Here is a 14,913-nt window from a genome sequence, read left to right on the forward strand (position 1 = left end):
CACCTCTACTGAAAATACAAAAATTAGCCAGGCGTGGTGGCATGTGCCTGTAGTCCCAGCTACCTGGGAGGCTGAGGCAGGAGAATTGCTTGAACCCGGGAGGTGGAGGTTGCAGTGAGCTGACATCACGCCACTGCACTCCAGCCTGGCTGACAGAGCGAGACTCCGTCTAAAAAAAAAAAAAAAAAAAAAAAATCATTACGAGTGTTGGCCCAGCAGAAAATGCTCCACCTTGAGAATGGCATTGAGAATGAAGATGAGTTGGTTTCCTAGCTTCCAGCCCTTGTCCTTGGAAATGAGCCTCTAGCTTTCAGCCCTTGTCCTTGGAATGAACTTCAGGGATAAAGGTGTAATGGAGCACCCAATACCACCCTAGAGGCAGTGGAGGCCTCTCAAAGGTAGCCAGGGACACAGCTGTCCTCCCTACTGGACATAGGGAGAAGCAAGGAGGGAAGCCTTTGATATGAGGGTTTGCCATCAGGACTTCCGTAGCGTAAACCCATGTGTTCAGGCAGCATGCAATATAGGCTTGATAGATGGTGAGAATCCACTCTGTGCTAAGTGCTCTTCACTTTTTCTTATTCATCTTAAGCAGTTCTCCCAATCTTGTAATCTTGTAAGAGAGATGTTATCTTTGTTTTAGAAATGACAAAAATGAGAATCCAAGAAGAAGTTGTATGAACAAATCAGGCATGGTGGCTCATGCTTGTAATTCCAGGACTTTGGGAGGCCAAGGCAGGAGGATTGTTTCAGGCCAGGAGTTTGAGACCAACCTGGGCATTATAGTGAAAGCCTGTCTCTACAAACAAATTTAAAAATTAGCCAGGTACAGTGATGCATGCCTATAGTCCTAACTACTTGGGAGGTTGAGGTGGGAGGATCTCGAGCCCCTCGAGTTGGAGGTTGCAGTGAGCTATAATTATGCCACTGCACTCCAGCCTAGTGACAGAGCAAGACCCTGTCTCAAAAAAAAAATTAAAATTTTAAAAACGGTTTTTTGCTCAGACCCCATCCTCAGAACACTAGAATGTTAGAGCCAGAAGGGACTTTGGAAATTATCAGTTATCTATTAAGATGAAGAAATTTGAAGCCCAAAGAAACTAAATGACCTGCCCTTGGTTAAGGTCACCTTAGTTAACTAGGCCAACCAAGGAGGCTTTGAGTATGGCTCTCGATATTTTCAGCCCTGGCCTTCCAGGTCTCATTTATTGGCAGTGTCTGTAGGGAGCCAGTTATTTCCAGTCCTTAGACTGGGTGACATATTGATTCTGCTTCCATTTCTGCACCCACCTCAGAATTTAGATTACTGTTTCATGTTGTATTAGTTCATTCTCACGCTGCTAATAAAGACATACCCAACACTGGGTAATTTATAAAGGAAAGAGGTTTAATTGACTCATAGTTCATCATGGCTAGGGAGGCCTCAGGAAACTTACAATCATGGCAGAAGGGGAAGTAAACAGATACTTCTTCATATGGCAGCAGGAAGGGGACGAATGAGTGCCCAGTGAAGGGGGAAGCCCCTTATAAAACCATCAGATCTCTTGAGAACTAATTCACTATCAGAAGAACAGGATGGCAGAAACTGCCCCCATGATTGAATTATCTCCACCTGGTCCCTCCCACGACACATGGGGATTATGGGAGCTACAATTCAAGATGAGATTTGGGTGGGGACACAGCCAAACCATATCACATGTCTACTTTGGAGATCCTGTTTATTCCAAAAAGAAACCCTCTGTCTGAGACACACTCCCTGCCCCCCTTCTAAGAAGAGCCCAAGACTGATTCTGACCCAAACTCAAGGGTTTGAGTGGAACCAGAACATCCTAGGGAATGCTGCCAGATGAACAATGACATTTTAGGGACTGTTGAGCTTTCTTTCCTTTTGAATGTGCCCTCTTTGTGTCTCCTAGACACTTCTTAAGGCCCCACCTTGTTTCTTAGGCTCTCCTAGAGCTTTCAAATGTCCTGAAGAGGCTGGCCCTAGGAACTTAAGTAGAAAATATCCTTGAGGTCCACCATTCCAAGCTGATGCAAAAGGAAGTCTATTTGAAGACTCCCTCCCCTGAGAAAGAACCAAGCAACTATTAAGCTGTTTCCCATCCAGACAGTAGGAAAGGGTTAACTGCTTCTCTTGGGTCCTGAGCAAAGTCTGTCCGCTACCAGTTCCCATAACCGGGTTTCCTGAAATGGAGCAGGTCCCAGGTGACTCTCCACTAATCACATCCTTGGAAATGGGGCCGTGAGGCTCAGATTAGCTCATCCCTTCACCTTCTTGAGGCCTTCTCCACCTGGAGCACAGAATCTGGGGCAGCTTCACCACTCACCTCCCTCTGCTTTCTTATCAGGGGTCAGACAGGGATGTTCTAGCAGAGGAACATTATTGGGCTAATGGGGGCAACTAGAGGCCATAATGGTGCTGACTTTTGTGCAACTCTTGGACTACAGCATCTGTTCTTCCTCTTTCTAAGACTTAGGTGAAAAGAAAGATTCTTTTCCTGGGACAGTACCAAAGTTTATATAACTAGAGTATTTCCTTCTTCACCCCCATTCCCTGTTTTCTTCCTCTCCTTAGAATAACTGACTATGATACTGACTAACTTCCTGTTCTTCCTGGCCAAGTCACCCTTTGCACAAAGTCTGATTTCTCATCCACCAGTAGCAGATGCTGGGCCAGCCCAGGAGATTTCATTCCTTTCCCATTATTGTCCAATTTTTCCTCTGCCTAGATAGCCAATAAAATCTACATCACAAAGTGGTTCTGCCCTGTGTAACTGGCTTTTTTTTTTTTAGAAGGAGTTTTGTTCTTGTTGCCTGGGCTGGAGTGCAGTGGCATGATCTCGGCCCACTGCAACCTCCATCTCCTGGGTTCCAGCTATTCTCCTGCCTCAGCCTCACGAGCAGCTGGGATTACAGGCGTGCATCACCACACCTGGCTAATTTTTGTATTTTTAGTAGAGACAGGTTTTAACCATGTTGGCCAAGCTGGTCTCGAACACCTGACCTCATGTGATCTGCCTGTCTCAGCCTCCTAAAGTGCTGGGATTACAGGCATGAGCCACTGTGCCCAGGCTATAATTGGCTTTTTACCTTATCTCTAAGTAGGGCTGGATTTGTCCTGCCAGCTGATGTCCACTGGAAGAGAAGTATTCTTTGTGACTTAGAAACCTTGGGAATGCAAACAGCAGTGTAATGTGGTCACATATGGCCAAGTAAACCTACTGATCCAAAGACCAGATGATCAACTGTATTTGAAAGACAAGTAGGCTAATCGAGACAAAAATTCTTCCAGCAGCCCCATTAAAGAGGACATTGACTCCACGTATTCTAAAACTCTCAGATTGTTTCATAGACATTATTTTAACTATATTCCTGGGAGAATTTTCCTATTTTAGCTATGGAAAACTAAAATATAACACCTAAAGAGAGGTAAAATGGGAAAAGAATTGAGACATCCTGACTGTGTATGATTACAGTACTCTGAAGCACTTTGCCAGGGATACAGGTGTACAGTCTTTAAAACTAGTTATCTGGAACCTTAGTTGAGCTGATTTTTCACCAATCTCTAAAAGTTGACTTGGCTGTGCACAGTGGCTCACGCCTGTAATCACAGCACTTGAGGAGGCCTAGGCAGGAGGATTGCTTGAGCCTAGGAGTTGGAGACCAGCCTGGACAACATAATGAGACCCCATCTTAAAAAAAATTAAAACTTAGGCCCGGCACGTTGGCTGACGCCTGTAATCCCAGCACTTGGGGAGGCCAAAGTGGGCAGGTCGCTTGAGCTCAGGAGTCCAAGACCAGCCTGGCCAACATGGCAAACCCTGCCTCTACAAAAAATAAATTAGGCAGGCATGGTGGTGAGCGCCTATAGTCCCAGCTACTCATGAGGCTGAGGTGGGAGGATTGCTTGAATCTGGGAAGCAGAGGTTGCAGTGAGCTGAGATCGGGCTGCTGCACTCCAGCCTGGGCAACAGAGTGAGACACTGTCTCAAAAAATAATAATAATGGCCAAGCGCAGTGGCTCACGCCTGTAATCCCAGCATTTTGGGAGGCCAAGGCAGGCAGGTCATGAGGTCAGAAGATCGAGACCATCCTGGCCAACATGGTGAAACCACATCTCTACTAAAAATACAAAAATTAGCCGGGTGTGGTGGCATGCGCCTGTAGTGCCAGCTACTCAGAAGGCTGAGGTAGGAGAATTGCTTGAACCCCAGAGGTGCAAGTTATAGTGAGCTGAGATCATGCCACTGCACTCCAGCCTGGTGACAGAGAGAGACTCCGTCTCAAAAATAATAATAATAATAATTTAAAAATAATAAAGTCAATTTGATTTTCATCTGTTCTGGCGTTAAGGCCACTTCTGAATTCTGTTTCCCCAACTTTCATTCTCACCAATTGGAAAGAGACTATGGGATCAAAGGTCTGAAAGGGTCAGGATGTCTCAATTCTTTTCCCATTTTACCTCTTTCTTTAGGTGTTATGTTTTAGTTTTCCATACCTAAAATAGGAAAATTTTTCCAGAAATACAGTTAAAATAATGTCTATGAAACAATCAGAGTTTTAGAATATTTAAATTAGAAGAAATCTTTTTTTTTTTTGAGACCGAGTTTCGCTCTTGTTGCCCAGGCTGGAGTGCAGTGGCACGATCTCAGCTCACTGCAATCTCTGCCTCCCGGGTTCAAGTGATTCTCCTGCCTCAGCCTCCTGAGTAGCTGGGATTACAGGTGTGTGCCACCACACCCGGCTAATTTTTGTATTTTTAATAGAGATGGGGTTTCACCATGTTGGCCGGGCTGGTCTTGAACTCCTGACCTCAGGTGATCCACCTGCCTCAGCCTCCCAAAGTGCTGGGATTACAGGCGTGAGCCACTGAACCTGGCCTAAATTAGAAGAAATCTTAAAGGGCATTTAATCTAGTATTTCCCAGCCAGAGAAGCAATATTTTTTTCAACTCATTTCCTTTATCCCCACCTCTTCTCCTGATTAGCCTCTCTCTACTTCCTTCCTCAACCTCTTTCTGGTATCCAAGGTAGAGTGTTGGTCCAGTTTGCATAGTCTATTTAGTGTGTTTAGGGTTGGGAAACACTGACCTACTTCACCTCCCTATTTCATGCAGTAATCATTCTAACAGTCAATAACAAGTTGGTATCTAGCTTTTACTTGAATATCTCGTGTTGGGAAATTTGCCGCCTCAGAGGCAACCCATTCCAGCTTTGGGCAGCAGTGGTTTCGTAGAGAGTTTTTCATTATATTGAGCTAAAGTCTACTCCCTCTCTCTGCCCCGTGTCTTCCACCCATTGGTCCCAGATCTGCCCATTGAACCCACAGAGAATCCATCTAATCCCTTTATAAAGGGGCGTGGAGAATACCCAGGAGTGTAATTGTTAACTTGTCACAGTGGCTCAGACCTGGCCTGAATGATTGTATTATAGATATCCTGTGCTTTGTATGCTAGCTGTGTTCCTAAAACATTGTATAAGCCAAGTTTTGTATGAATCAAATCATTTTAGACATACTGGGAAGTTGACTGTTTAAAAGAAACCCTGTTATCAGTTCTTTCATAAACTGAAGAATCCTTTTGTAATGCAAATAATCTCCCCCTTTAACATTTTATGCAAATCCAGATTTTCGTACATTATGCTTTACCTAAGGCAAGGTTTGCCTACATACAAAACAAGTAAAATAATGATAACAGTAATAGCTAACACTTTTTGAGCCCTTATCTGGTACCAGGTGTCATGCACCTGACAAGCACTATTTAATTTCTCATCACAACTTCCTTCTGTAAAATTATCCCTGATTTACAGATGAGGAAGCTTATGCTTAGAGAAGTTAAATACCTTGTCCAAGTTCACACAATTAGAAAAAGGTGGACCAGAATTCAAACACGGTCTGATATCTTCACACCCTGGAAGTTTCAGAAGCCATAATAGTTGACATGACTAGCCACTAGCTGTGCCCCACAGCACAAGTAAATTAGGCTGAGATACAGAAAACTGACCTCAAATGTCTATAGCTTCAAAGATGTACACAAAACCTATTCTTCTCTGGGTGCCCTGGGTTTTCTAGTACAACTCAGTTTCCAGTGCAATTCAACTGAGGAACCCCGAAGCCTTCCCCTCAGTTACTAGTATTAAACAGATGCCATCAAAATTTATTTTAAGCAGATGAGTGCAATCAGACACTTTTTCTTTTCTTGTTTTTCTTATTGCTGCTGAACAAATTAAGACACTTTCTCAAAGGTCTTTGTATTCACAGGGGTTAGTGGCATGAGCTTCTTGGAAGAAAAAGTGGTTTGTTGTTGACTGGTAAAGTCAAAGGTATTGAGAATCATGGTTGGTCCCAGACTGCTCCCAGATGAGTCTGAATCATTCATATGGGCCCAGTTTTTAATTGCATTTAGGTTTGCAAGTTAAAAATAGTTTGAGAGGGATCGTCCATAAATAAGTGCTGGTTTGAGTCTCAACTGGACGAAGATAAATGGATGTAATATTTCCATGTTCTCAAATCGGTTCTACTTTCTCCGATTTCAACAACAGCAGCGTGCACTCACAGCATTGCTCAGCTTAGAACATCCCTTGGGGCTCTGAGAACCCACACTTTTCTACACTGTGTAAGGGAGCTCGAGGCATGACTGTCTTCAGTCCTCTGTACTCCACCTCCACCTACCCCCACCTATTAGAATTCCCCATTTGATGTGACACTTTATCTTGGCTCATTCGCAGACTTTTGCTTTCAAATACTTGATTATCCTTTGCAAACCATGCCCCAAGCTCGCCAAGACCAAGCTGACTTCATGGCCTAAGTAATCACAGGAAATCAGGTCAGTCCTCGGCAAGCCACCTTTCTGACCTTTACTTGTGTAGCACGCTTGTTTACAATTTCAAGTCATAGACTCAGGTGAGGAAATATGTCATTTTCTTTATTTCTCAACTTAGTTCGTCAGCTCTCATTTCTACTGAAAGCTAAAAAAGAATTAACTTCACCAATCAAGATAACGCAATCTGACATTTTGAGCTGGATGATTAAAAAAAATAAATAATGCAATCGTTGCAAGTTTGGTTTTTTGTTTGTGTTTGTTTGTTTGAGACAGGGTCTCACTCTGTTGCTCAGACTGGAGTGCAGTGACATGGTCATGGCTCACTGCAGCCTCGACCTCCCAGGCTCAAGCAATTCTCCCACCTCTGCCGCCCAAGTATCTGGGACCATAGGCATATACCGCCATGCCCAGATAATTTTTAAAGTTTTTGTAAAGATGGGGATCTCACTATTATTGCACAAGCTGGTCTTGAACTCCTGGCCTTAAGTAATCCTCTTGCCTCAGCCTCCCAAAGTGGTAGGGCTACAGGCGTGAGCCACCATGCCCAGCTGTCAATCGTTGCAAGTTTTAAACTCAGTCTCTCAGTCTCTTAGGATTCTCCTCCCAGCCCCCTTCTCCTGATATTTTTTTTTTTTTTTTTTTTTTTTTGAGACAGAGTCTTGCTCTGTCACCCAGGATGGACTGTACTGGCGCGATCTCGGCTCACTGCAACTTCTGCCTCCCGGGTTCAAGCAATTCTCCTGCCTCAGCCTCCCAAGTAGCTGGAACTACAAGCATGCACCACCACACCTGGCTAATTTTTGTATTTTTAGTAGAGACAGGGTTTCACCATGTTGGCCAGGCTGGTCTCCCACTCCCGACCTCAGGTGATCCACCCGCTTCAGCCTCCCAAATTACTGGGATTACAGGTGTGAGCCACTGCGCCCAGCTCTCTGCTATAGATTTTAAAGGGTCTAGTTAAGGGTTCCAAAGCGAAGAATTTAACTTTGATCTCTCTGTGTCATCCCTATGCAGAGGTCAGTGCATCTACAAAGCACTTGCTGTTGCCGTTGCTGCTGCTGCTGCTTAAGTGATGGAGATAGATTAGGAATAAAAGAAATGGGAAATACATCATTTGATATGAAAACATTTTGTTTCATCTACTTACAATAAGGACTCATCTTCTCTCCCAAGGTCTTTTCTTCCATTCATTAGTTTACTGCACAGATATCTATGTTTGCTCTGCTGGGGATACAACTGTGAAATAATTGTGTTCTCTTCCCTCATGGTGCTCATGCTCTAAGAGAGAACACAACCAATGGGCAGTGACAATCCAGTATGGAGTGCTCTCAGAATGCCCCTGTCCCAGACTTGGAGCTCAAGGAAGGCTTTCCAGAGGAAGTAACATCTAAATTGATACCTGAAGGATGAGTAAACATTGGGTGAATGGAAGAGGAAGAGTGATTCCAGCCAGAAGGAAGAGCATGCTCAAAATCCCATAAACATTGGGGAAACTCCAAGAGGTTCCTTATGGTGAGGACACAGAGTGCCAAGTGCAGAGTGGTGACAGACCAGGCTGGAGAGGTAAGCAGGGTGTGCAAACTTTGTTAAGAACTTTGGACTTTGTCCCAAGGGCAGTGGGGAGCCACTGAAGGGTTTCCAGAAGAGGAATGATCCGTCTGATGTATTAAAGAGACTACTCTAGCCCCACAGTAAATAAGATGGCCCAGGAAGAGTGCAGAGAATAAGAAAAGGCCTAGACAAAACACAACCATCAACAACAAAATTAAGCGACAAGCAGAAAAGGAACTCACAAAAGAAACAGAGAAGGGACCACAGGGGTTGAAGGAAAACCAAGAGAATGGCAACCCCATACCAAAAGAAGAAAATTTCAAGAAGCAGGGCATAATTAGAGTCAATTGCTGCCAAGAGGAGAAGTGAGACAGCAATTGGAAACTAACAGCTGGATTTTGCAATAGGATTATTGATAACCTTGTTGAAAGCAGCTTTAGAGTGGAAGTTCTATTGCATTGGATTAAGTCAATTGTATCAATGCTCATCTATCCCCTTCAATTACCATCTATTTCTACACTGGTGTATTCCAAATGGGTATCTTAAGTCCAGACCTCCCCTTTAAAGTCCACGCCAATATACAATTGACTACTCAATATCTCCACTTGATTGATTCAAAGATACCTCAAACCTAGATTCCAAAACCAACAATCTCTCCACCCAAACCTGGTTTTCCTGGAGTATTCCTCATCTCAGCAAATAGTAGCTCCATTATTCCAGTTGCACAACCCATCCTTGACTAACCCTTTTTCCTCACCACCACCCCTATATCTATCCCATCACCACATCTGGTCAATTCTTTCAACCTGTGCACTCCATCTCCACTGCCAGCAACTGAGTTCAAGCTACCATCTCCTCTGTCACCCTACCCACAGTGGTAGCCTCCTAACTGGTTTCTCACACCAGTCTTTGCACCCCCCCATAGCAGCTAGAGTAACCTATTCCCCCCATAGCAGCTACAGTAACCTTTTTAAAATACAAAGTTGATCCTATCACTTCCTTATTTCAACCTTTCAATAGTCTCTCAGGGCTCTAAAGGTGAAAATCAAAATTCTTTAAATAATGACATAAAAAGCTCTGCATGATCTAGCCCTTGCCTATCTCCCCAGTCACAATTCTCTACACATTCCCTCTTCCCCTCTGTTTTCCCTGCACCCTGGTCTTTTCTCCATTTCTTTTGTATTTTTTTTTTTTTTTTGGTTGGTTGTTTTGAAAAAGAGTCACTCTGTCCCCCAGGCTGGAGTGCAGTGGCAGAATCTCAGCTCACTGTAGCCTCCGTCTCCCAGGCTCAAGAGATTCTCCTGCCTCAGCCTCCCGAGTAGCTGGGATTACAGGCACTTGCCACCACGCCCGGCTAATTCTTGTATTTTTAGTAGAGATGAGGTTTCACCATGTTGGCCAGGCTAGTCTCGAACACCTGACCTCAGGTGATCCACCCGCCTCAGCCTCCCAAAATGCTGGGATTACAGGCGTGAGCCACCGCGCCCGGCCTCTTTTCTCCATTTTTTTTTTTTTTTTTTTTGAGAGACAGAGTCTTGCTCTGTTGCCCAGGCTGGAGTGCAGTGGAATGATCTCAGCTCACTGCAACCTCTGCCTCCCGGGTTCAAGCAATTCTCCTGCCTCAGCCTCCCGAGTAGCTGGGATTACAGGCGCATGCCACCACACCCAGCTAATTTTTTTGTATTTTTAGTAGAAACGGGGTTTCACTGTGTTAGCCAGGATGGTCTCGATCTCCTGACCTTGTGATCTGCCTACTTCGGCCTCCCAAAGTGCTGGGATTACAAAGTCGTGAGCCACTGCACCTGGCCTCTTTTCTCCATTTCCTATGTACACCATGTGTCCTGCAACATCAGGCCTGTTAGCCATTCACTCTGTGGCTAAGAACATGGGTTCAAGGGTCAGACTGAGTTAAAATCCCAGCTCTACCCTTGCCTGGTTTGATGACCCTGAGTAAGATACTTAATCTCTCAGTGTCTCCATTTCATCATCTGTGAAATGGGGTTAATACTTACCTCTCAGAGTTGTTATAAAGGATTAAATGAAATGTTATGTGTAAAGTATTAGAAATACAGTTCCACGTTAATGTTAGTAACAGCTATTATTATTCCCCACTCTGTCTAGTTAATGCTTCTCATATTTCAGATCTCAGCTCAGGTGATCTGAGGTTATGAGTCTGTTCAGTTCTCTCTTAACATCCTGAACTTTTCATTCATAACACTCATTATACTTTGTGGTTATATATCTGATGGGTTATTTTATTAATGTCTGTCAATCCCACCACAGGCTCTTCCAAGAGAAAACAGACAGTATCCATTTTACTCATCATTATATCCCCAGATCCCAGCACAGTGCCTGGCATATAATTAGCCATATAGTTTTTGCATAAATATTTGATTGAACAGGGGAGAGGAAGTGAAGCCAATGAGTGCAAATGACTCAGGAAGACTGTGAACATAAAGAGCAAGGGGAATGCATGGAGGGAGATCAGGGCTTCTTGATTACTTTTTAAGCTGGCAAATGCTTGAGCATGTTTAAATGCTGATGGAAAGGAGCCAGCAGAGAGAGGAGTGAGGGCCGTGAGGCTGCAGAAGGGGCTGAGACTTAGCATAGGAGCCAGAAGAATCCGTCTTAGGTGGAAGGAGGGACACCTCTTCCCTGGTATTGAAACAAGAACTGAGAATTCAGCAATGTATGTATGTTTGGTGGGCAGAGCCAAGACCTTCCCATGAATCTTGGTAATGTAAGCAGCAAATGTGGATTCACTGAGAAGCTCAACAAACTTGGTGGACATCATTCCATTCGCTTTTGCAACTCAAATAAGAAGGAACCAGATGTTTTCTTCATCATTGACTGTACTGGTTCACTACAGAGCAAAATAACAAGTTTCCAAAGCAACCCTGTCACAGAGCTGAGATAGGCGATCTCAGTGTTCTCTTTATTCAACGTGCTTCCTCTCCAAATCGGGAAACAGTATGGGAAATAATATGGTAAAATCATAACGGCTGATACTGATTAAGTGCTTACTATGTGCTGGGCACTGTTCTCTTACTTTACCTGCAATAATTCATTTGATGTTCCCTACATTATGGTGCCGTTTTACATGTAAATAAACTGAATCCTAAGGAGGTAACTTGCCCAAGATTACACAGTGAGTGGGTGGCAGAACTACGTTTTAAAACCAAGGAGTCTGACTCCAAAATCAATGCTTTTAACCATTCTGCTATACTCCTTGTCTAGCAGAGAGGAAAGAACATATTAGGATTCAGAAGACCTGGAGTTTCTACCATGAACTAATTCTGTGAATTTGTACATTCACTTAGGTGTCTGAACATCAGTCTGTTCATCAATAGAATAAGAATGAGAATGTTTATCTTACAAGGTTTCTTGAAGGATTATGAAATGCTGAAAATAGGAAACAACTCTACAAAAGATATTATTTTGCTAATCATAAGACTTAATACCCTTGACTTCTAATTGGGTCACAATATTATAGGCTGTCATTGAGACCCTCAGTTCCCATAACCAGTACAGCAGCAGCAGCTTGGTGGTTCCAGTTCCTTTGGCAGGGCAGCTGATTCTCTATTTTTTTCTTTTTTTTTTTGGAGATGGAGTCTCGTTCTTGTTGCCCAGGCTGGAGTGCAGTGGCACAATCTCAGCTCACTGCAACCTCTGCCTCCCGGGTTCAAGCGATTCTCCTGCCTCAGCCTCCTGAGTAGCTGGGATTACATGCCCACCACCACGCCTGGCTAATTTCTGTATTTTTAGTAGAAAAGGGGTTTCACCATGTTGGCCAGGCTGGTCTCGAACTCCTGACCTCGTGATCCACTGCCTCGGCCTCCCAAAGTGCTGGGATTACAAGGGTGAGCCACTGCGCCTGGCCATGGGCAGCTGATTCTCATCCCATCGGCTTTAATGTCCCTGACCAAGTGTCCCTGATGACCGTCATGCACAGGTTGGTGCCTCCTTCCCCCGAACCAACCAACACATACTCCTACCTCTGGGAAGAGTTGCAGTTTATGCCCTTGTTTCTTTAATGCCATTGCCTGAAAGAGTGGCTATTAAAAATAATAATAATAAATAGCCTCAGGCCCGGCACAGCAGCTCACGTCTGTAATCCCAGCACTTTGGGAGGCTGAGGCAGGAAGATCACCTGAGGTCAGGAGTTCAAGAACAGCCTGGCCAACATGGCAAAACTCTGACTCTACTAAAGATACAAAAATTAGTCGGGCATGGTGGCATGCACCTATAATCCCAGCTACTCGGGAGGCTGAGGCAGGAAAATTGCTTGAACCCTGGAGGAGGAGGTTGCAGTGAGCCGAGATCACGCCGCTGCACTCCAGCCTGGGTGACAGAGCAAGACTCCATCTCAAAATAATAATAATAATAAATAGCCTCAAATGCAGCTAACTGTGAGGTACACACCAGAAAGCCAGTTCCAGTTTCACGGTAGAAGCACAGATATCAGAGGTAGGAGAGAACTTCAAAGTAATCTTTCAGTGGACCTCCCCAACCCTCCTCCCAGCCCATTTTATAGACTAGGAAAACCAAGGCGAGGTAGATGACACCACTAGTTAGGGCTGTCAAAACCATATCTGGAAAGTACTTCAATTGCACATATTTGTTTCAGTATGCATACCTTTTCAGAAAGGAGCAAAATCCTAAATTACCCATAAATCTATTATAAAACCTTAAATCCAATAATTCACTCAAAGCCCATTCTTTGAGTGCCCTTACTTGGCCATTTCAGGCATTCCCTGGATAGAAATGGGCCGGCATCTTCAGGGGCAGTACATAACCTAACGGCTCTGTACAAAACTCACCCTGTTACCACTGGTTCATCTCTGAGCTGAGTTTTCTAATCTGGAAGAACAGCACCTACTTCTCAGAGCTGGAGTGGGGGTGGGAGTGTCACATGAGATGATGCGCTTTTAGCACCCACCTGGCACTCTGTGAGTTTGTCATGATTTGGGCATAATTCCTTCTTCTCCTAAGCAGGCAGCAGTTCACCTTGGTTAAGGACCTTAGACCTCAGACCACTCAGACGCTAACAAACCAAGGAGAAACCCAGCCGTGTCAGGCCTAGAAATGTCTGCCCCCACCCCCACCCCCCTCAAGACGGTGACTAGGCCGGAATTCTCCTGGTTGATAAATGAGAGGAGCTGAGAAGCGCTGAGATGCCTGTTCCGAGCATCTGATCTGTAGAAGGCGAATCTTCACTGTGCCATGGAGATGTTCTGGGAGGGAGAGCCGGCCCAGCTGCCTGAAGGAGGACGCGAGAGCGAGGGGACGGGTGAGAGGAATGCTTAGCGGAGACGGCCTGGAGGTGCCCGGAGAGGAAAGGGGAACGGAGGCTGGATCTCGGGAAACCTCGTCGGCAGTGTCATTAGAGGAAGGATCGCGTGTCTCGGGGATACGGATTTTGGAGGAAAAGCAGAATAGGGACAAAGGTGAGGTGTCCGAACCGGGGAGATCAAGACCTGTAAGCTGTGGGGGACCCGGGGGCCAGCGAGGACGGGAAGGCGGGGTTTTGGGGGGAACCCGTACGGAAGGTGGCTGGGGGTCGGCAGCTGGCCTAGGAGCTGCCGCCGCGTTCGCCCCGGGGCAGGTCAACGACCCCGGGTGGGGAGCGGCGGGGAGCACCGAGAGGGGCCACGGTTGCCATGGCGCTGGGCGGGGAAGGGGCGACTTGGGCCCCGCCCCGAGCCCCGCGGGGCCGCCGGCTCCAGATGGTCCCGGGCCTCCCGCGGGAGCCGGCGGCCTGCGGCAGAGGGAGGCTATTGTCCTCCTTCCGCGGCGCCGCAGTCCCGCCGCTCGCGCCCGCGCGCCGCCGCCACGCGCCCCGCCGCCGCCCGCCCCGCGCGCCCCCCGCGCCGCCTGCGCCCCGTGACAGCGCCCGCCCGCCGCCCGCCGCCCGCCGCCCGCCGCGCGCCCGGCCGCTGCCTGCAACCGCCCGTCGCGGCCGGGCTGCGGGCGCGGCAACTACCGGTGCGCCCCCGCCCGCCGCGCCCCCGCCCGCCCGGCCGCCGCTCCGCGCCGAGGTAGGTGCCGGCGCCCCGCCCGCTTTGTCCGGGCCCGCGGGGCGGCGCGCTTTGTGCGGCCGCGTGCGGTCGGCGGGGTCGGGGTCGGGGTCGGGGTCGGGGTCGGGTCCCGGCGGCCGGGGTGAGCCGGGGCGGGAGCAGGCGGGGACGGGACGGAGAAGGTCCCGTGCCAGCCACACAGGTACCGGGATGAGGGCGGTGGGGGCCAAGGCCGGGGGGGGACTCGGGCCTCTCTGGAGCCGGGAGAAGAGTCTGGAACAGTTAGGGCTGACGGACACGTTCGCGGCGAGGCTGGGAGCGGGTCTGACAGCGCCGGCCCCTCGCGTCGCCGGGGCTGCGGGGCGGACGGGCCGGCGCCGGGCCAGGTGCTGGGGGCGCGCTCGGCCGCCTCTGCCCGGCGGACTGCGGGAGCCCGGCTCCCTCCTCCCGGGAGCCGCGTGGGCTCCTCCTCGCCTCTTTGGCAGCTGGCTCCACGCGCTCCCTTCTGTTCCCCCACAGTGT

The 14,913-nt window shown here is 47.3% G+C and overlaps 1 protein-coding gene across 4 annotated transcripts in view; it reads left to right on the plus strand.

Moving 5' to 3' along the window:
- Positions 1-13,521: 13,521 nt before the first annotated feature.
- SPTBN2 (spectrin beta, non-erythrocytic 2) overlaps positions 13,522-14,913 on the plus strand; it is a 43,922-nt gene continuing 42,530 nt past the window's right edge. The window contains exon 1 of one of the 4 annotated variants that reach the window (XM_024255322.3): positions 13,522-13,821. The gene's annotated coding sequence lies outside the window, so the exon portion shown is untranslated. Of the gene's footprint in view, positions 13,822-14,327; positions 14,413-14,576; positions 14,594-14,913 lie in introns of those variants that run through there. The other 3 variants (XM_054525571.1, XM_054525573.2, XM_054525574.1) reach the window with 3 other exon arrangements.

The sequence above is a fragment of the Pongo abelii genome, chromosome 9, assembly GCF_028885655.2.
Source record: "Pongo abelii isolate AG06213 chromosome 9, NHGRI_mPonAbe1-v2.0_pri, whole genome shotgun sequence".
Taxonomy (NCBI): domain Eukaryota; kingdom Metazoa; phylum Chordata; class Mammalia; order Primates; family Hominidae; genus Pongo; species Pongo abelii.